This window comes from Aedes aegypti, unplaced genomic scaffold, assembly GCF_002204515.2.
Source record: "Aedes aegypti strain LVP_AGWG unplaced genomic scaffold, AaegL5.0 Primary Assembly AGWG_AaegL5_hic_scaff_1886_PBJ_arrow, whole genome shotgun sequence".
In the NCBI taxonomy this organism is placed as follows: domain Eukaryota; kingdom Metazoa; phylum Arthropoda; class Insecta; order Diptera; family Culicidae; genus Aedes; species Aedes aegypti.
In genome coordinates, this window is record NW_018735363.1 from 13,620 (window position 1) to 35,821 (window position 22,202).

General features: G+C 41.2%; 1 pseudogene across 1 annotated transcript; it reads right to left on the bottom strand.

The window, feature by feature from the left end:
• Window positions 1-629: 629 nt before the first annotated feature.
• Window positions 630-19,125, bottom strand: LOC5575908 (annotated as a pseudogene). Its single transcript, XR_002503001.1, has 8 exons — window positions 18,896-19,125; window positions 18,707-18,817; window positions 18,503-18,648; window positions 18,145-18,436; window positions 15,712-16,107; window positions 15,263-15,654; window positions 1,533-1,693; window positions 630-1,460 (listed from the first exon to the last, which is right to left on the bottom strand). The product of XR_002503001.1 is annotated as a protein GPR107 (transcript).
• Between the last annotated feature and the right edge of the window lie 3,077 nt (window positions 19,126-22,202).

Sequence of the window (22,202 nt, forward strand, 5' to 3'; positions counted from 1 at the left end):
ACCTCCTCAGGCGTTTGTTTGCAGATTTCCCATTGTGAAGAAAATAAAACAGGGACTCACCTCATTCGAATCGAGTTTTATCACCTTGCTAACACGAGACTGAGATTTCTCACCACACCCTACTGGAAGAATTAGCAAATGATTTTCTAAAGAGACAATTTTGCTCCTGTATGCCAAGCAAATGTGGATTTTCACTATTGTTAAAAACCAATATACTTACATCCTTCGTTGGGACTTATCTCAAACATTACCAAAGTTCATATTATCATTGCTTGGCATCATTCCGCACTAACGAAGTACAATTTCGAGCGCACATCCTGACAACCAACGAATCGTTCCGTACGACATGCAAAACTTTTCTCATTTTCACACCACCCTGCTTGGTCAGCGAACTTCTCTCACGCTTTACACATGGCACAGCCTCACTGCATGAACATCCTGCTTGCGACCACGACGATTCTCATTTCCTGCGCGGAACATCCGGCAATCCAGAAACGAAACAGCTATAATGACCGTTCGTCAAGCTAGTCTTACTTGCCGGGGAGAGTAATGTTCGTATCATTTTTGCGTCGTTACGAGTACAAAAAAGCGGGAATTCTTCAAACTAGTTTGTTAGGCAGAGAAACATATCGATTATTTAGTGAAATTTTCGTTACAGTTTTGATTTTAATTATTCAATTTATACACATAAGCAATATTATTTGCTATCATTCACTCACGTGGTCCAAAAATACCCTTTTTGACACGGAGAGCTTGCAATCTATCTAAGAGGGGAGTGTGTGAATGTCTATTTCTGTAATTCAATTAACCGTATGTATAATGTTGCGTACTATATCGTTGCAAATGTAGATGCCAAAATTCTATAAACACTACTACTTGCATCATCAGAATGAATAGGAAATGTATCAAAAATTATCTCTTATTCTCTTTTGCTTGGTTTTTGGTCACATCCTAAAACTACTGGGTAGGTATAATTTATGAACTCTTGTCGACATGACAAAAGAAATAAAAAATCAATCTTCACACCGCACAGGGCTTCAATGTATTGTATAAAAACGCAAGATCACAGAAGAAGCCCCATTGGAAACAAAACCATACTTGAGTGAGCAAACAAAGTTCAACCAATAAAAATCAACGTTTGCATCGTGTAATTGCGGTGAGCAGATTGGTTCTGCAACTATTTACTGTTTCACTTCGCCCACGGGCAGTTTGGTAAGTTGATATTGATAGTTTTTTCAGTAATTAATAGATAGGTACGACATACACTAATAAATAATTACAAAGGAGTCGTCGCTAGGTAGGTAGCTTTTGCGAAAACTTAGTCATACTCGTGGGACGATTCCCGTTTACTGATCAAATTTTCCCGTTCCTCTTCGTTCGATTCGTGGACCATGGTGCCCGGGGGCTGCGAGCGGTTGGTCACCTTGCTGATGCCCTCGGTGAGGCCCGTCTGGGTGAGACTGCGGGAAGAAGCCAAGTTGGATAGTTTTATGTTTTTTTTTTATCCTGTGTGCCGAAGAAGGAATACTCACATTTCCACTTCATCGTCGTCGTCATCGTCGACGTCGTGCATGGAGAAGTATGGATTCTGCGATACTGGGCGGAATTTGTACCCGGTTAGAACGAAAAACACGTACGTGGCCATTTCTTTGAACATCTCGTCCAACCAGGCGTACTGGAACGCAACGGTGATCTGAAAATTTGCAAGATAATTAATGAAAGTTGTCGAAACCTGGGTGTTCTGGTCCACCCTGTTTGGTAGTATGTCATTTGACATAATGTGGTTGAGCATACAGTCATTTAGCATAATAGCCATTTGGCATAATGTGAAAAGGAATCTACTGCAGCAGTGGTACTGTAATTTCCACTAAAGTACAGGTGCGTCATGTAACGGACATCATGGCCCTGTATTTTAGGATACATTTTCTTAACCAAAAGTGCTTTAGGTGTTTTTGTGTTTGCAAATTGTGGTTATTAGCCTGACAATAAAATGTATGCTCGTGAATTTTTTAGTTTCATTGAAAATCCTTCAATTATCATTGAAAACCATCAAGGTTATATCAACAACTTTAAAACTCTCCTCGGGTTAATATACAGAATACTTTCAGAATACATTGCACTTTGCGAAAAAGGACCACGTGATTATTGACCTGAATTCGAATTCAGGTTAACTTCTGCGTCCATGAGTCCTCTCGTGGCGTAGGGGTAACGCGCCCTAACTAGAGATCAGGGAGTCGTGAGTTCGATTCTCACCGAGAAGACGTGTAACTTTTTCGCAAAACTTATCAATTTGTCCATTTAATCCAATTGCAAAGTATATGTAATGTTTAGTTTTTCGGTAGTTGTCAAACTTCCACTCGGCTGATTGGCCGTAAACCGCGAATCATAATTGATTAAAAAACAAGTATTGTGTATATAGTCATGTCGAGTAATATTACAATTTTTTGGCGTTTTCCGGATATTTTATTTTTATAATACTAAACATTTTGTGCTAAAGGCCCCCGTCAAGAAATCTGGCCCGGGCCCCCCGAAGACCAAATCCGGCACTGCCCTATACACGAATAAACTGGCGTAGATGCAGGGGTATATCCGGTTTATAGTGGGCCAGTTTCACCAATGCGATCAATTCCTCCCCCTTCCCCTCATTAGTCAGCATTCTGACGTGGTAGGCGCCATTGTTGCCCAAAAATAGTAGATCGCCGGCATTTATACACTGAGAATGTCTGCTAGTCCCAAGCAGTCATCTGGTTGATTTCTTGTGTAAGTGCAGCTGATCTGGCGATACTGGAATAGCTCAACATCAGTTAGTTTTTTTAATAAGCGACCCAAGGCCAAATATGAGCTCAGTAGCTTTCGAATAAAAACACATTGCCGAAGTGAATCAAAAGTGCCAAGAATAGGATCCGAAATAGCTCCAGCTTTCTCATTATTTTTTCTAGGAATTGATTCAGGTATTTGCCAAAAGTTTCCTTCGGATATTACTACAAAGATGTTTCAGAAGCCATTTAGTGATTTTTAATCAATCTCTTCCAAAGTTTCGGTTTGGATTCCTTTAGGATTTTTTTTAGGACAGCCACAGAGGTCACCTCAGATTTTTTTAGAGGGTCACAAGTCTTCCAGGAGTTTATCGAATGATTCTAAATACTGGACTCGGAAAAATGAGACACACAAAAATGATCCCCAAAAATTCAATCGGATCCAATCGAATACTTTTCAAATTTTCAGGGATAAAATAACTATATATTAGTTATGTTTTGGCATAATTTATTTATTAAATTTCTTTCCCCAAGCTGAATGCTCGTACATTTCTCTTAACACTGCTCATGAGATCTTGGGCGAGACTTTGCCCATGATTCTTACACAATTTCTCTCAGTTTTTCTTCAAAGGTTTATCGGTTTTGAATGTTTTCCCGCTTTTCTTCAACTTCTTTCTTCATTATCGCCCAAAACTTTTCGGTCGGACGAAGTTTTGGTGTATTTGTCGGGTTCGCCTCCTCCGGGACCACATTAACGTGCTTCTCACCAATCCATTACAGGCTTAGTGTAATGACACAAATCCTTCCAGAAGAGCGTGGGACCACGGTGAGAGCGAAGGAAGGGCAAGAAGCGCTTCTGCAAGCGTTCTTCTAGATAAATCCGCCCGTTTATGGTGCCGGTTGCAACGAACGGCTTGCTGTACCGCCATCCACAACAAATACTTCTTCGCGAATTTGTCTATCTTTCTTTTCCGGAACCTACATGCTGGACGTACCGACAAAAAAACTCGAGGCCGGGGATTTGTTTGGTGTTCGCCTTGATGTATGTCTCGTCGTCCATAACAAGACAGCCTGGCTTGACCAGCCACTCACGGTACAGCTTTCGCGCACGCAATTGAGCCACCGTGTTTTGCTTGTCAGTCCGGTTTGGCGCCTTCCTGACATTAAAAACCCGTAGCCCAGTGCGCCTCATGGCCTGCTGGACGAACCACTTCGACAAATTGACCTTTTTGGCCACGTCTCGGGTGGAATGGTTCGGGTTTTTCTTAAAGTATTGCCTTATTATCCGGGCCTTCTCTGGGCATTCCGTTTTCGGTTTTCAACTGCTTCCAGCGCTCGATGGTCTTCGTCTCCTGGAACATCTTTACCACGCGAGAATGGTGGATTTCAAGCCTTTTGCCGACCCATCCATTATCGATCACCGCGCTCAAGATTTGCTGGCGTAGCTCTTCTTGTTTCGAATGCATCTTGAAAATTACTTGACAGATCGCGGTAAAATTTTGCGCACCTAAACATAACACTCTTAAATTTTAAAGTTATCCGACCTGGCTCGAGTAGCCGAAGACGGTTACTGTCCTTCGGTGGCTGTAATGTAAAACAGTCCGTTCGGCTCGCTACGGCATGATCACAAATGCTGTCGTCAGCTAAGTTCCTTAGGCAGCGACTTTTACAATACAGCCAACATTCATGCGTGTGTGTCTGGTTGCCATTACGTTCCATGTTTGATGCGAAACGTACAGTAGCAAGAGGCAGCGATATGGGGGGGGGGGTTGGGTGTCCGTAGCCTTGGGGTTAAGCATTTCGCTTCATAAATGTAAGGTCATGGGGTCCATTCCCAGCCCCACCACAAAAAAACACGTGCAGCCTCCAGAAGACGCCGCACAGAGGACCGTGATTTGGGGAGCACATCCATCTTCCGTCAGTATTAGATGGTGACTGAGACAAACTGACCCTCTTCGAAGGCGGCTAGCCTCAAACGACTAAGGAACACGGCAAAATGAACCACCGCAAGAACAATGGACTATGGATTATATGGAAATTGATTGGACTAACAGCAGAGCACTCTCCTACCTGCTCGGTGTGAGAGTTAAAGAGTAGAAGAGAGTGAAGTAGGTGATAAATGTAGATAAGTTGAATATAGAATCTAGATCGGTAAACAAGCATTGGCGTAAATAGCGGAGGGCCAGGGGGACCTGGACCCCCGAAACTTGAGCTTGGGAAATTAATTCCATTGATTATTAAGATTTTTTGTGTCTGTATCAGTCTATGGGCCCTTGAATATCGAGTTATGGACTGGAGAGTCGACTGTATCTGCATTCATGTAAAATGTATGAAATTAGAAAATGTTGTAAGAAAAAACGGTGCCATCACTACTGCTGATGAGGTGGTGCAGCAATGAAATACGCTCGGGGGATACCTCCTACTGGAAAGCCGATCACTATGGGGCAGCAGATCATCGAAGAAAAAACCCTTCCTTCAACGATTTCATCAAGTTCATGGACAACTCGTGCGATGCGATGCGCTGAAAACCTGCACAGTCTTCACGAAGAAGACGACAGTAGAAGCAGTCGAGAAGGAACCAGCGAAAAAAACCAGTGAGCGATAAGAAGATGCAGTCGCTGCATACAGCTGCTGCAGGAGAAAAGTGCGCGAAGGGCTTCAAGGAGCATCTGTTGTTTCAGTGTAGTGAATTTAAGGACATGGACACTCAAAGCAAATAGATTTCGGAAGTTTGTGTAATAGCTCAGCCTGCTTCGTTGTAACGGGAAGGTGATGGTTTCCCGTTTGGGTCAGCAAGCAGCCGGAACAACCAGTTGCCTGGTGATTGCCAACCGGTTAACCAACGAGCGTGTATTGGCGAAATCCTGGGGAAGCACACCTCGACTCTTCCCACACAGCACTGCAGTGTCCATCCAAGCCTATTGGAAAAGCAAATACATGACAATCTTTCTGATTCAGCATATCACCAGCCGGGTCCGATCGATGTAATCTTGGGATCTGACTTCTTTCTTGCTCTCCTCATGCCAGGCCAGAACACAATCTTCGGATGGATTGTGTCAGGGAATCAAGCCATCTACTCGTCGAGAAGGCAAACCAACGTCTCGATCATCAATGTCCATACTGAGTTGGACATCAATCGCTCCTTACGGTTGTTTTGGGAGCAGGAGGAGATCCTGAAGTCAAGCCAGCTTACTCCATCTGAATAAGCAGCTACCGAGTTCTTCAGGACCAGTCTCGCACGCAACTGAAATGGGCGCTTTGTCACTCACTCACAGGTGCCACCAGATGAGCTGGAAGTAGCGACTAACTAGTTTTTTTTATCGTATGCGTCGTCGACGGGTGTGACAGACTCCTGGCAGGACCCAACGTCAACCAAGACCTTTTCTCGGTGTTTCTGCGTTTCCGTAACCACCAGGTGAAAATTTTATGAGAGGAATTGCTCGAGAAATTGTTTGAACGGGTCTACCCCGTTTGGCATAATGCCGTTTGGCATAATGCCGTTTGGCATACAGTCGTTTGGCATAATAGTCGTTTGGCATAATGCCATTTGGCATAATAGTCATTTGGCATAATGGTCATTTGGCATAATAGTCGTTTGGCATAACCATAACCAGAAATCGTATTTTTAAAACATTTTTGTTACCGTTGTTCACATGAGTCAATGAAAAGAAATATATATTTACCAATTCATTTATTATTTCAATTTTTGTTATGTATACATAGAAATGTAATGAAAAACCTCTCTCTTATTTTGATTTTGATCCTAAGTGAGCTGCAATTGCCTCAAGATAATCAGTTTCCTGATATTTATCAATATTTTCAACAATATTCTTCACCGCTTGATCATTAATTTGATGCATCGTCTTCTTCTGCTTGCTGGACGTACCAGCCAGAAGAGCTGCGATTTGTCCAACCGTATATTTTTCCTCCAGCCTTAACTCACCCATCAGCTTGATCACTCCAGTTTGACGTGCTACCAGTGTTTGCCAACGTCGGTGCCAGGCTTCAATCTGGTTTGTGGTACGCGGAACGTTTGACAAAACGTTGTCATAAATCGACCACAACGACGGCGGGTACAGTGGTTCTGTACGAACGATTCGCCCATCCTTTCCGATACGCCGGACACGACCCATAATGTAGTATTCGTCCACATAAGATATAAAATCCTTCAGTTGAACAGGCGCATTTTTTTTCAAATTCTCAAACGCGGCTGGTATACGTTCAGTTGGTAAAAAAGCAAGGGCTTGCGTCTTTTTGAAGAAATGATACAGGGCGATATTGTTGGTCATTTCTCCAATAAGCTTTGCCTCTTGAATTCTTTTCCAGAAATTCTGGGACAGGTGAAAGAAGCACGCATTTTGCTTTGTTTCTGGGAACTCAGATTTTATAGCGTTGATGATAGCCTTTTCAAAATCTGATAAAATGACTGGTGGATCTAGATCGATCCCCAGCTCATTTGCCTTTTCTATTAGCGTTGCAAAGACTGCCCGATACAGCGCTTCATTTTTTGCTGTCATCAACGTGTGTATTATGGGGAACGCATGTTCGTGGTTTGGCGAACTGCTACCAAGAATGGTGAACAGTTGCCGAAACAAACCTGGAACGCAATCGAACGTTCCGTCAACGATCCAGTATTTGGCAAGGGCTAAACGTCGTAATCCTTCCAGCGTACCAAAAATGATTGCTCTGTCGCTTCCTTCCTTAATATCAGACATAAGGAAAGATTCTCCATCGACGGTTGTCCTTAAGCTGATCGGCACCTCAAATTCGGCCAACGAAGTGGGTTCCTTTGGGAGTTCGTCACTTTTTCGCACTCGGTCGATGATTTTACGTTGTGCATTTAACGACATCCTCTGCTGCACCGCATTAGAAAATTCTGCTCCGGCTTGGCGTACTATTTTCGCTGGCGTTGCATTGTTTTGGTTGGCCCGTCGCTTTAGGGAACTCCTCATCATTAGCCCCATTAAATGAATTGGGTCGCTTTCGTGGTTATGGTCCGAACATGACAGAACGCGGTGTTCGTTCCCCGCCTTGAACGTTACCATACGCGCAGAGCATCTGCTTCCCGAGCCGCGTCCATGTGGTCTACCCCTACATTCCCAGTAGTGGGTGGGACCATTCTAAAACATTAATTTGGTTTTTAGTTGTATTATTATTTCGCACAATTTAAAAAAAAACTTACCGGTGTTCTGTTTGAATAGAATAAAAATCCTTTGAAAGCCAAACAATCCTTTCCTCTGGATGATTTAAGCACTTTCGGCACATCATTTTCCGCTTCGGCTGCATCCACTCCGTAAAAATCGCTAATCGCTGTCCGAGTCCATTTTTCGCGTCTAAACCGCCGTACAGCAGAATCAGAAAAGAACCCTTTCTCCAACTTCCACTAGTATGCCTCTTACAATGATACCGGCCTCGTTACTTAGCAACCAGTATCAACGGGGTACAACGTGGTCACAGCCTACTGATCATATTTTAAATTTTTTCGATTTTTCGACCAATGGGTGACTTTTAAATTCAATTGGATCACAGCAAGCTGCGTTCTATTTGAATTCCTAAGCATGAGGTAGGTACACTGAGCATAAATGCATAATTGTCCCATGTGAATAGGAAATCCAGCAAACATGGGACTGACATGCATTTACGGGCATTACAGGTGTTGGACGAGGCATGTTCGAATAAAATTGTAACAGTTTTACGTACGCATGTCTGCCGAGTGATTTTATCGCTAAAAGTTTTAATTAATTTGGCTTATTTGTATATTAAATAAATTGAAGTGTTTTTAAAGTTAACAAAATGAACAATCCTTTAAACAAAATGTGTAAAGTTTACCGTGAATATGAAGATATAACGAATCCACTATTTACGTTCCAAGACGTCTGTGGACCAGTTTATTTATGGCCTTCTAATATCAAAAAAATAATCGCATCCAAGACATTGAAATATCAAGAGCGACTTAAATTGACAACATTTTTGTACGTGAATGGATTACAAGACGCTTCAGAGTGGATGAACTTTATTGTTGATGTTAAAGGAAATAGTTTTGAAAGATACCGAAACGAAATATTCTCACTTTTCAAGTATTATTGTCTAGCAACAACACAGAATCGGTATTATGCATATTGTATGAGTCATAAGCGAATTGAATACTTGAATGGTACTGCAAAAAAATAGAGAAATCATTGGCTAATAAAACATAAATAAAATAAAACAAACTTCTTATTTTTTAGATCACGTTATCCGCATACTCAACCAATTCATCCCATGATTAAACTGAGACTTGTGTAATTATTATTTATCATGACAAGTTATTCGTTAAAACATTTCCAGCTTCGTAGTACAAATATCAAATAAACTAGTATAAGGCATTTTCATTTGAAATACATTTGAAAAACAGTGACTAATGGATCGTGACAAAGTGACCCATAACAGTGTGAGAAGCGTACGACTAGATAAAGATGTTCATCATGTATATGTTTTGTTTTTTATTATTTAATCTAAAGCTTCTTTTCAAATTATGCCAAACGACCATTATGCCAAATGACCATTATGCCAAACGACTGTTATGCCAAATGACTATTATGCCAAACGACTTTATGCCAAACGGCATTATGCCAAACGGCATTATGCCAAACGGGGTAGACCCGTTTGAACTGCTGCAGTGTAACAGTAGCCACAAATGTTTCTTATGCAGCCCACAGACGCTCAGACGGTTTGACCAACATTGACTACGCCCCCAAGTTAGTCAAACCGACTTATGTTGATACAACCGTTTTGACCGACTGTCAAGGCTTGTTGCAGCAACACGATATTTCTTCGCATGTTTTTAGACTTGCCTAGAGTCTAGTGAATATGTGATTGTTATTTTTTCGAATGCTGTTGCTGTGAAGGAAAATCTTTTCGCAATAATCGCAGTAAGGAAGAGAAGAACTTTTAACATTTAAGTACCGGAAGAATTAAATATTTAAGAGGAATTCCAGTTATAATTCGTACGAAATATTTCGGCAAAACTCAGAAATCATGACAGGTCTCTTTCGGGAAATATTCTGAGCAGTCATTGATATGGGAATGACCAATGGATTTTTTTTTCATTAATTCTATCCAGAATTTTTTATTTGTTTTCTCTAGTTATTCTGGTTTGAAGCTTTTCCAGGAATCCATAAGCTATACTAAGGATTCCACCAAAAGCTCTTCCTGAGATTCTACCACGAATTTTATCAATAATTCCTTTAAAAATTTATCCACAGATTCAACCACAGTTCCTCCAGGGAACATTCTTCAGGCATATCTTCAGGTGGAATTTTTCCAAGGATTCCTTTAGAGGTCCCTCAACATATTATTGTGGATTTCAACCACTGATTCCTTCAAAGATCTGTCCAAAAAATCCCTTTGAATTTCTTCAGGGCTTCCTCCAGCGAAACATCAAGCATTTCTATACAGATACTACCCTCAATTTATCCAAGGATTCATCAAGTTCCTCCAGGGATTCCACCAACAATTCCTCAAAGAATTCCATCAGAAAGCCTTCAAAGATTTCAAGAGAAATACTGCAAAAAAATTAATCAAAACTTGATCAGCAGGAATTCCTTTAGAGATTCCACTTGTAATTTTTTGAGAGGATCCCCAGGTTATCGTTCGGTATTCCTCTAGAGAGAATCTTCAATCAATTCTTTTGTAATTTCCACCAGTGTTTCCTCCAAACAGTCATCCTTGTATCTCTGAAGGGACCCTACGAGGCATTCGTCCTGGGATTTCTGAGGGAATTACTTCAATAATCTAATATAAATTTCTCCGAGGCTTCCTAAAGGAATTTATCCATCAATTCCATCCAGTACAGTGGTCACACTATTGTGGGTCATTCCCATTTGAATTGCATGCATAACAGAGTGACTAATAATCGTGACAAGGTGACCCATAATAGTGTGACCACTGTATTGTTTGAAGGATTTTTTCCAAGGAATCTACCAGGAATTACTTTAGAGAATCTTTCAAAAACTCCTTCAGGGATTGCTTTAAAAGTTGATTCCGGGATTGATTCCTTAAGAAAATCCGGGAAGAGCCCCATGATGAATTCCGCGAGCAAACCTTTGAGAAATTCCGGAAGGAATCTCTTGAGTAATGCCGGTAATGGAATACTTATAAGAAATTTCTGATAAAATCCCTGGAGGAAATCTCGATAATCTTCCAGAATCGTTGGAGTTTTTGCTGGAGGAATTCCTTGAGGATTGATTCCTTAAGGAATTTCGGGAGGTATCCCTTGACTAATTCGGGTTGTATTTCTTAATAAATTCCGAAAAGAATTCATAATAAATTAACCCAGAATAACCCTAGAGGGATTCCTGAAGGAACCTTTAGAAGAATTCCTGATAGAATCCCTGACAGAACTTCTGATGGAATCGGAGGAGGATTTATAATAAAGTCTTAGAAGTTTTTTCTAATGGAATCCATGAAAGAACTTCCGATGGAATCCCTGCAGAAATTCCCAATGAAATCTATGGAAGAACTCCTTCAGATGGAATCCTTGGAAAAACTTGTGATGTAATCCCTGGAGTAATTCGTGATAGAATCATTAGAGAAACTCTTAATAGAATTCCTGTAGAAATTCCAGGTGGAATCTCTGAAGGAACTCCTAATGGAAACCCTAGAGGTACTCCTGATAAAGTCCTTAGAAGAACTCCTAATGGAATTCCTTGGGAACTCGTAGTGAAATGCCACGAACGACTTCTGTTGTTTGGCCCTGTAGGAATTCCTAATTGAATCCCTGTTGGAACTCCTGATAAAATCCTTAGAACAACTCCTGATGGAAATCCTTGGGAACTCCTATTGAAATAACTCTTGATAGAATCCCAGAAGGAATTCCAGGTGGAATGTCTAAAGAAAATGCTTATGAAACCCCTGAAGGAACTCTTCTTGAAATCCCCAGAAGAGATCCTGATGTTATCTCTAGAAGAGACTTCTGATGCAATCCCTTGAAGATCCAGGTGAAATCTCTGAAGAAACTTCTGATACAATCTCTAGAAGAACTCCTGATGGAATCTCTAAGGAAACTCCTGTTAAAATTTCTGAAAAAATAATGATGATTCCTGAAGGAATTCCTGACGGAATCCGGAGGAACTCCTGATGGAACCCTTGTTGGAATTCCTAAAGGTATTCTTGCAGGAACTCCAGAAGAAATCATTGCATTGGAGGAACTCCTGATGAAATCCCTTGAAGAATTCCTTATGGAATCACTATAGGAACTCCTGATGAAATCCCTGGAGGAATTCCTGATAAAATTCCTGATGGAACTCCTTTTAGAATGCCTAGACGAATTCCTTATGATATCCCTAGAAGATCCTGATGAAATTCTTAGGTGACCTCCTGATATAAACTCTGGAGAGTTGACTGTATCTAAGAGCACACTTCATCCTTCGAGCTGACAAAGAAATTGTGAAGAACTATAAACGCGTTGAATTCCCGATGACATTTTCATCTGAATACGAACAACCGCTGATGCAACGTAGACGGCGACATATGGCGAATCGATCTATGGCGCTGATCAAGGAGTTTATGGAACTACCTATGATCTCGCAAATCAGATTGTGTATCATGCAAAGATTGAACCCACAGCATAAGCATAAGCATAAGCATAGATGACCGTACAATTCGTAGTTGCTACTCCGTGATTGACTAGAACAATCGGAGTTGCACAGAGATTTATTGAATGGGGCTTGGGATTAGCTTACCATTCTCAATGTGCACAAATCGAGAGCTCAAATTTTATAAGTCAATAACGGCGCCGGCCACGTCCTTACGGTCATCGGGGAAAGGAAGGAATGTTAGTTCGACAACCGTTGTTACTAGAGACCGAGATCACCTCTGCATCTCTACAGTTGTCATGGAAAGGATATTGGGTTAGTGGGATAAGGTAGAGATCTGGGAGCAGTGTCTGCATATTTCAATATACAGTCAACAACGCCGATCCTCAGTAGGCTCCGTCATCGTTGAATTCTTCTTTGTGTGAATGTTTGTTTGACAATACATGCACGAATCTGGTAGAACGTGCATTCAGTTTTTTCAAATTACTTTTGCTACACTAATTCTCATCCACTACTGACATTCAAATTCAATTTCACTAGTGAAAAAAATCATTTCCGTCAGAATACCCCACAAAACATCCGCAAATTGCAAAAGTTGTATTTTTTTATTAAAAGACAATCATGATTCATCAACTGGAGGCATCACATTGCCGTTTTCTTACACCAGTAATATAAAATTCATTTGTAATTTTTTATATTCAATTTTCAATTTCAGTGCCTCTAGGTGAAACTGAATTTTGAAATGACACCAACAGTGGGTGAAACTGAATGTGTGCGTGTGTTGCACCCACTCTCTTTCTCGTCGCATTCGCACTCGAAGTCAGATTGGCTTCTTGCTAGCGGAGTTTGTTTTTGTTCGTTTTCGCACTGATCGGGTATCATTCGGCTGAATTTTTACGACACTGTCTGGGAGTCACCAATGTTTGGTGATGCGATCCATGATGTAATCACGCCTAACCGGATTCGCTAAATAATTCAATAATCGCATTGTACGCCGAACAAGTGTTCGTCACTCGCCAAGCAGGAGCAAGCGACACGATCAATAGATCAAACACTACTAACGGACCGCGCACTTTTCACTACTGTACTACCGACGCGTGACATTTTCGATCCTGCCCCCATCGCTCGCCCCCGCAGAAGCAAGCGTCAAGGTCGAAGGATCAAACACTACTCAATTTACGTCCCATCGTTTTGACGATAAAATGTGTAATCATTTACCGCTCACACACTAAGTGTACAGAGAGCAACAAATTCAAGCGTTTTTCTAGTGAATAATCTGTCAAAACGTTCACATAGAAGCAATTCATCGCGCACCGAAGATACGTAGAAAACTAAACAAAACGCGCCTACTAAAAACGAACTCATCTACGACACTCTCACGATATCGCTCTACATTTCAAGCGAGTGAAATTTTACACCCACATTGTCAACCCCGGCCACGCATCAAATATGCAAGCCTGCCACGACGCCCGAAAATTCCCCCGTCCCTCCACGCAACTCCACGCAATGGTACATCTACACATTGATGATGTGTCAATCCACCACTACACAGAACCGCGCAAAAAGATAAAGAAACCCGCGGGCGCCGCAAGAGACCCACACATCCAACGCGTAACCGAAGTTAACCGTGTACGTGTGTAATAAATACAGTTGCATCACGGCCTTAAGTCGAAATCCACAAAATAATCTAGCTACCTACAACCTCGCAAAATGAAGAAAACGGTACTTAGCTTCGGTTTCGGCGACACCTTCGCATTGTGTTGACATGTCTGTCTTGTCTTACGGGACACACTATCACTTGAACAAACGCTTGGCAAAATTCAGCTTTGCATCATGTGCCCGTAATGGATGCGTTCACTGTCAATTAGCTGCACTACCACACTGATGCATGAGACATTCTTCACCACCCGACGCACGCAACATGAAAAGAAAAAATTTATCCACGGTGGAATGAAAAACAAATCACTTTTGGAATCACTTTTTTGTGGTTTTATCACTTCGTGTGCTTCATTTTTCAACATATTCCCGTAAAAACACTCATGGAAAAACACAAACACTGAAAATCGTGATTAAACTATGGCAAAAACACGTTAAATTTAATAAATAATCGGACACGATACAAGCCCCACCGACTGCTGCTCAACAGTGATGCCAAGCGACCCCCTATCATGCAAAGATTGAACCCACAAGGCATAAAGTATTTGAGGAATTTTTGGAGCAATTACTAGGAGTAGACCCTCTGTAATTAATCTTTGTTGAATTTTTTGGAAGAACTCCTGTATGAATCTTTGAAAGATCTCCTATAATAGCGATTGGGGCAATCGGTGGAATAATTATTCAAGAAATATCTGGTGGAAATCCTGAAATAATGGCTGGGAAATCTTTGGAGGTAGAAGCGTTTGGAGTGTTCATGGATTTGTTGGAGTGAATTCTGAGGAAATTCCTCTAAGCATCCTTTGATTTTTTGAGAGAATGGAGAAATCACTAGAGGGAATTTTTGGTAGAGTACCAGAGGAAATCTCTAGAGAAATCACTAGCAGCATTCCTGAAGCTTTTTCCCGAGGAATCTGAGAAGATCTTGAAAAATCTGTGAAATAGTCGCATAACAGTCTTTGAAGATTTCTCTGGAATCTCTAAAATTTGGCAGCAGGAACCATTACAAGTAGAATAATAAAAAAGTGACTTTTAGAGACCATATTAGTGAAAATAGACTCGATAGACCTTCCGTCAAAAATAAACATTATAGAAAATTGTATTAACAAAGAGACCAAAGCTCTACAAAACGACCAGTTACCAGCTCTGCACAATTCTTTGGGGATTTGAAATAATCTCAAAACTCCACTCTTGAATCTTTTGATAGTAGAAAACAGGATCCACCCATTTTACCAATAAGATTGTTCAGCTAAGAAAGGATCCTCCCAGAAAACTTACCTTCAGCAAATACACGATAATCCTGGTGAAGTAGATGTAGCACACAATCATGATGTAAGAACTGGCGGAACAGTTTGAGCTTGCGCAAGTTGATGGCGGCCTTCCCGTCCGTTCCGGCCGCTTCCTGCAAGTGCCGGATGGACCACACCACCGGGAACAGAATCGCCCCGCAGCACAGCAGATCAACCAGTATGAAAATGTCCCGCACGTGCTGTGCTCCTTGTCGCCCTCTTCGCTCTCGGCGATAATGATCTCCGCCACGTTGGCCAACACCTGCAGCGGAATCAACTATCATGAACAACTTTTTGTCCTTGTCGGCCAAGATGTGCTTGATGAAGGTCCATCCGGTACCAATCAGGACGATCGTAATGAACAGGACCGCCCCTTTCAGTCTGAAATGGATGGAAGCGTTCTTCTGATTGTAAAGAACCACTCTGGTCAATCATAACAAATGAGTAATATAGTAGAGAATGGCCCAAGCCTCGACGTGCTCGCCCTTGGTCTGAATGAAGTGGTAATTGATTCCGTGGAAGAGCAACGAGAAGCGATTTCAAAAACACCAAACCGCCATCAGGTAATGGATCTTGAAAACAGGATGTTTGCTCTTCTTCAGAATGAACACCCAAAACAGACCGGACAGGAAGAACAGCAGGGACATCAATGAAAGTACAATGCTGGAAGGGGCATCTCTCCGGCCGAGAGATAATTTTGACCGTTCTTCTCCTCTATATCAAACGTCGAAACTGGAGGCGAATACAAACGTGTTCATGTCGTAGTTGGGGCAACTATGGAAATACAGATTGTAGAGGCCTTCGTCGGCTTTGTTCGAGATTTCCAATTGCGAACTGAAATAAGATGATAGAATAGAAAATTAATTGTAATTAATTGTAATTGCTCATCCACACCCTGGCAGACAATTATCCGCCATCTAGACACGGGCTGGGTGAGGACCTACCAAGCCTCCCCGTTAAACATGTCTATACGTTTAGCACACCGGGATCTTCCACAAGCAGGCGCCGGAATTAAAGCGGTCCCACAAGGCTTCAGATACATTAAATAGATATAGTCCCCTCTTGGCACTAAACCGAATAGCGGCCTTCATATCATCACTAAGCACTGCCTATCCGCACGCCAACAAAATGCCGGAAGTAGCGTGCCGTGTAGAACATCCGATGTTCTACACAGCACATCACCTCCGACACCAATGCTCAACGTACAGCAAAGACATCGCTAATAAAATGCGGAATGCGTCATTCGATTCAGTGCCAGAGGGACTATAAATGTAACGAAGAGGAAATGAAAAGATAGTAGAGATGGTTTGGTTGTTGGATTGCTGAAACGAGAAGAAATAAAGTCATTACGTTAAAACGTGGTTTTTATAGTTGAATAAATGTATCGATAGTTTCTCATCTGTTTCTTTTCCGTGTCGTAGTTGCGTCGATTCTATCCACCTCGAGTTTTGTCGTCTCCGCTCCGAGCAATGAGGACCGCGATGAAATGAAAATATAAAAATATGACCATTAGTGTTTATCTATTATTTAATGTGGTTCTCATTTGCTTTTAAATACCTTAAGTAACATGTGAACTCTGCCCTCTATCAGAAAATTCCCATGAATTATATTTTAATTCTCCTGCACTTTCCTAACACAAAGTATTCCTATTTAGTAAGACATTTACAAGTGCAAAAGCGCAAATAAAAGTGTGGGACCTCATCGAATCATGTTGATGCCCTCAGAGCACTCATTCTTCGATTTGCGACTCGACGCAATCGCGCACCTCTACCAACGCTCCGCACATGTAAAAACTTCTGCGATAAACCTGTGGTGTGAAAGAAATGCGCAATATTATTTTTAATTTCAATCCTAACTGCATGACCCGTAGGCTCTATGCGTATGATTGTTCATTATTTTAGCTAAATATACCAGTTATTTCTGTACATCAAGAGAAAAGAAAAACGATTAAGAATATCTTGCAGGCGTAAAGTTTAAGTGATCAAATATTAATCCTTTTCTTCGAACCTAATTTCATTATACATTGGGGTTAAATTTTATCAATTTATACATGTGGTAATTCGAAGAAAACAAATCACGAGCATTTATTACCTCGCAACACATTCCTAAGTGATCAGATATTTATCATTTTCTACAGCCTAATTTAATAATACCTAACCTACATTGGGTTTGTAACAAAATTTGATCTTGGGATGTTGATTTGCCTCCTAATCATTGTTTCGACAATAGTCACATGCTTACTATCCTTATGGCAGTGTTGTTGATTCTATTGTCTATCGCTCCATCAGTTTCGCGCTAACCCGGCAGGGACTTGGTCCTATGTACCCAATACTCTGGCTGTGTCTTAACTTCACGCAATACATTATGTAGATGTGTGATACAGTTTGCCGGAATATTATGATTTACACTTCATCCAGATGAAAATTCTGTTATGGGTAACCATAATTCACATATCAGATAACTCCCACCTGGAACGATGTTAATACATCGGAGACATGTAGATTCAGATGTATGTAGACGATCTATGCCTAGTTCGGCTCTGATCGACAGGCAATCAGTGTATTCAGTTTTTCAACTAGCTTGAAGCGATGAACGTATCAAGACAAGCTCTCCACTATATCTGCTAGCAATCACCGGTCGTCGATAGACATTTCTTTTCTGCTAAAGAAAGACCCGATTGTATGCCAAAGACTATGGCTCATGCTTTTCAATACAGCTGGAAAAACAAGAACTACACCCAGCACCAAATAGTACGTAACTATGAGGCGGACCGGAAGGTTTGATGAGCAATCCCCACCAAATAAGATGATAGAATAGAAATTGACAAATTTTCAAATGTATTTTTCTGTAATGTATATGCATGTTACTCACTGTGAAACTGCAAATTTTGAATGGAAGATCATTAGTGGCGCAAGTCAACGTCAGATTATAATTGCGGCATACGGAAACTAGATCTTTAGCTGCAATGAGTACAAAGCATGTATTTAACAGATTTGGACTATTATTGTACAAATTACCCTCTCGTTTCCTGCGCTGCATATACATCGATTTCGAATCGCTAACCGTTGCAAACGATTGCCGCTTGCCGCGCATCGGTGGAATATGACTAGCATCCTTGTAAATGTGCGTGTTTTCCCATTCGCTCGAACAATTCAGATGGACACTTAAAGAAAAAGAGATTTTTTACATTAAACTGAAACATTCCCACGCATATTGAATCATAACTTACACCTCTCGCTTTAGATCCATGATGAAAAACAGAATCGGCCCGCTTCGCAGGGAACTAATCGGTTCTTGCAGTATGCAATTATCCTGGTGGGTGTCCAGATACGGATTCATCGCATCCGAAAGGGTTTTATCCAAGGAGAGGCCATACTGAAATAAAATCCGAAATTAGGATTCTTCTAACCAACCAGAAACCATATTAACTTACAATGTTATTTTCACTATGGGGGGTGACCATAAAATTGGACAACTTCACGTCCAGAATTCCTCCCGGGTAGAATCCGAATGTGCTCAGCGGAATATACCGCCGTAAGTCATCCTAAAACCGTTAATAAAAGATTCATTATTCATATGCGACAGACATTTTCCCAAATTCCTTGTTTCCAGCTCAGCTCACCCGCACTTCCAGATGATGTCTACGGCCATCGGAACGATCTGTAAACAACAGCAGCAAAACCGTCCACAAAGCAACGGATGCGAAGGATTTCATTCTAACCGCCTGGTGGTTACTCGGCGGACATTGAGTGCATTCAAATTCGCCTTCGAAATCACCGAAAAACCACTAAAATCAAGCACCTTTTCCGAGTCGTTTTTCCAGAATTCGATTTTTCACGACTGATTTTCACTTTTTTTATGCTGTCGTAGTCGCACACACAATCAAAAGTAAAAAAAAACTGGTGCGTCAATTGACAGCTGTCCGGGCTGCCAGTTTAGGATCTTTTATGCGACACGACGGGGGCCCAGATAGCCGTAGCGGTAAACGCGCAGCTATTCAGCATGACCAAGCTGAGGGTCGTGGGTTCGAATCCCGCCGGTCGAGGATCTTTTCGGGTTGGAAATTTTCTCGACTTCCAAGGGCATAGAGTATCTTCGTACCTGCCACACGATATACACATGCAAAAATGGTCATCGGCATAGTAAGCTCTCAGTTAATAACTGTGGAAGTGCTCATAAGAACACTAAGCTGAGAAGCAGGCTCTGTCCCAGTGCGGACGTAACGCCAGAAAGATGAGATGATGATGCGACACGACCCCCATGGTTGTCCTAGTTGTGAAAATGCGAAACTGAGTATTCACGCTAATCTGACTCTACTCGGCCGATTCGTTTTACGCAGGCTATGGATCAATGCACGGGCACAGAGAACAGATGTTCATCTTTTCTCGTCAGCGTGTGTAAAGCATTGTACCGGCCATTTCAAAGTATGTTGTTATGCTCCTGTTACGCGGCGCTGTCGTCAGATTGAGAACGCTACAAATTTGCCACTTTTTACACTTTGGCGCTAGTGTCGATATCAAAAATTGCCACTTGTCGCTAGCGTTGCTTTGTGTTCTAATGCATTTTGACGTTCACTAGTGACATCCTGTTGTCGAAACGAGTTTGTATGTCGGGCTGTCTGCGTTGGCGGCACTGATGGTTGATTGGAACCTTTACACATCGTTTAGATGGAATTTTGTTCTAGCCTCCATGTCTGTTCTCTGTGGCACGGGTTCATTATTTGACTTTTTAGCGGTGCCATGTTATTTACGTGACCATAGCAACGAATGAATTCGGCACCGCTCAAATGTCAAATTCGTGAACTCGTGCATTGGTCCATAAGCACAATGGATCGATGCACGCGTTCACTCGTTGACGTTTGATCGGTGCCGTGTTATTTATGTGGCCATAGAAACCAGTGAATTCGGCACCGCTCAAACGTCAAATTAGTGAACTCGTGCATTGGTCCATGGATCAATGCACGAGTTCACTATTTGACGTTTTAGCGGTGCCGTGTTATTTATGTAACCATGGAAACTAGTGAATTTGGCACCGCTCAAACGTCAAATAATGAACCCGTGCATAGGTCCATGGACCGATGCACGAGTTCATTATTTGACGTTTGAGAGGTGCCGTGTTATTTACGTGACCATGGCAACGAGTGAATTCGGCACCGCTCTAACGTCAAATTAGTGAACTCGTGCATTGATCCATAGGCAAATAAATTGGGCCACCATTATAGAGGTCACTGGGGAAGGATGAGAGAAATGTCACTGAAAATGTTTGTTTACGTCCAAAATACAATTTTTCAACCCAAAATTTAAATTATAATTTATGAATTATTGAACTACACTCAGAATCAGAAAAAATCGTAAATAATTTAAATTTCACGCTCTTTTGTCTTTCGTATTGTTTATACTTGACTATGTTTAAGAAGTATACTTGCTTCCCCTAAAAAGTTAATCTAAGATCGTTTTCAGCTATACTATTTTTTCCGTGTTTAGCTGACGAAGTCAGTTAATAAGCGTGTTCGGAAATTTGCTCTTGGTCGGATGTGATTTTGTAGGCAAAATTGCTTAAAAAGAAAGGGTTTTTTCGAAAAGTAAATCAAGTTTATAGTTTTGCGAAAAGTGAGAAGTGTCTTTTGAGAGCCGTGGCACCAGGTCCGTCCTACTCGGGCTCAGATTGTGTACCACTTCTAGTACTGCATTTGGTCCCTCGGTAGTGCAAAAGGTACCCAAGTTTGACAGATCACAGTACACTTTTCACGGCATTCTATATTACCTTATGAGCTATAAAATTTTGGGCAACTGCAAGGGACATGGGGGTCTTTAATTTATCTTTGGTGGCACCCGATTTCCTCCAAATATCAAGTTTTTATGTGTGCACACATCGATTTTTGCAATCAAGCTTTGCACATAAATTATATTGATATCCCAGATAGAATCAGGAAATCTGTTACCCTTAATTTTTAATTTGCATTACACTACAAGAGAAGGGTAGATGGAGTTTTATTTATATGATCTTCATTTATATTTTATGTGCGTTCACAAATGGTAAAGAAATTTCCCACGCATCGAGATAGGCGATTACTTTTCTGTTGAAGTGCATACTTCGCTATAGGAGTTAAAATTATTTTGCCGGACGTGCCAACAGTACACGAATATCCGGTAAGTTGGGAGATAATCCATACAAAATACAAATTATATACTTTTCACCACTAATTGATATACAGTTCGTTGAATTGTTTTTATTTTGTAGAACAATACACGAATAATTGCTAATCAAGACAATACATTTCAAAATATATGTATGAGTAAATATTTATATTTGTATTATTACGATACTTAACAACCCATACATTATATTGCAAAAATCTCATATCCAGGTTTTTACGAGCGCTAATGGCTGCCTCAAACAGGCTCGCTTTCTGGTAGGGATCAGTCGATATGACGTTTGGCTTGGGTCCGCTCAATATAAAACGACCCAAGCCAAACGTCAAATCGACTGTTCCCTACCAGAAAGTGAGCGTGTTTGCGGCAGCCATTAACGCTTTTAAAAAGCTGGATACCATACAGTGAACTCTCGCGCAACTTTTCAAAACGACCTATCTAACAATTCACACATTTCGAGAAAATCGAGCTTGAAGATAGGACGTTTTGGCCAATAATATGTACATAGGATGAATCACATAGGTCGTTTTGTTTCAACAATTGTTACATTGGACATTCACTTTGGTCATTTTGTTTCGGTTATAGTAACATAAGACATTTTGATTTGTGCACACAGCAAGCTTATTTTATTGCATTTTGTATCCACGTGCGCAATCATTCAAGTTGAAGTGCTCATTTTTTTGCGGTGTGTCAATCGGAGACACCAGCTGTGCTTTGATCCGATCCCACGACGTCACTTTTTCCCCACCGTCTATGTGTCCTATGTAACAACAGAAG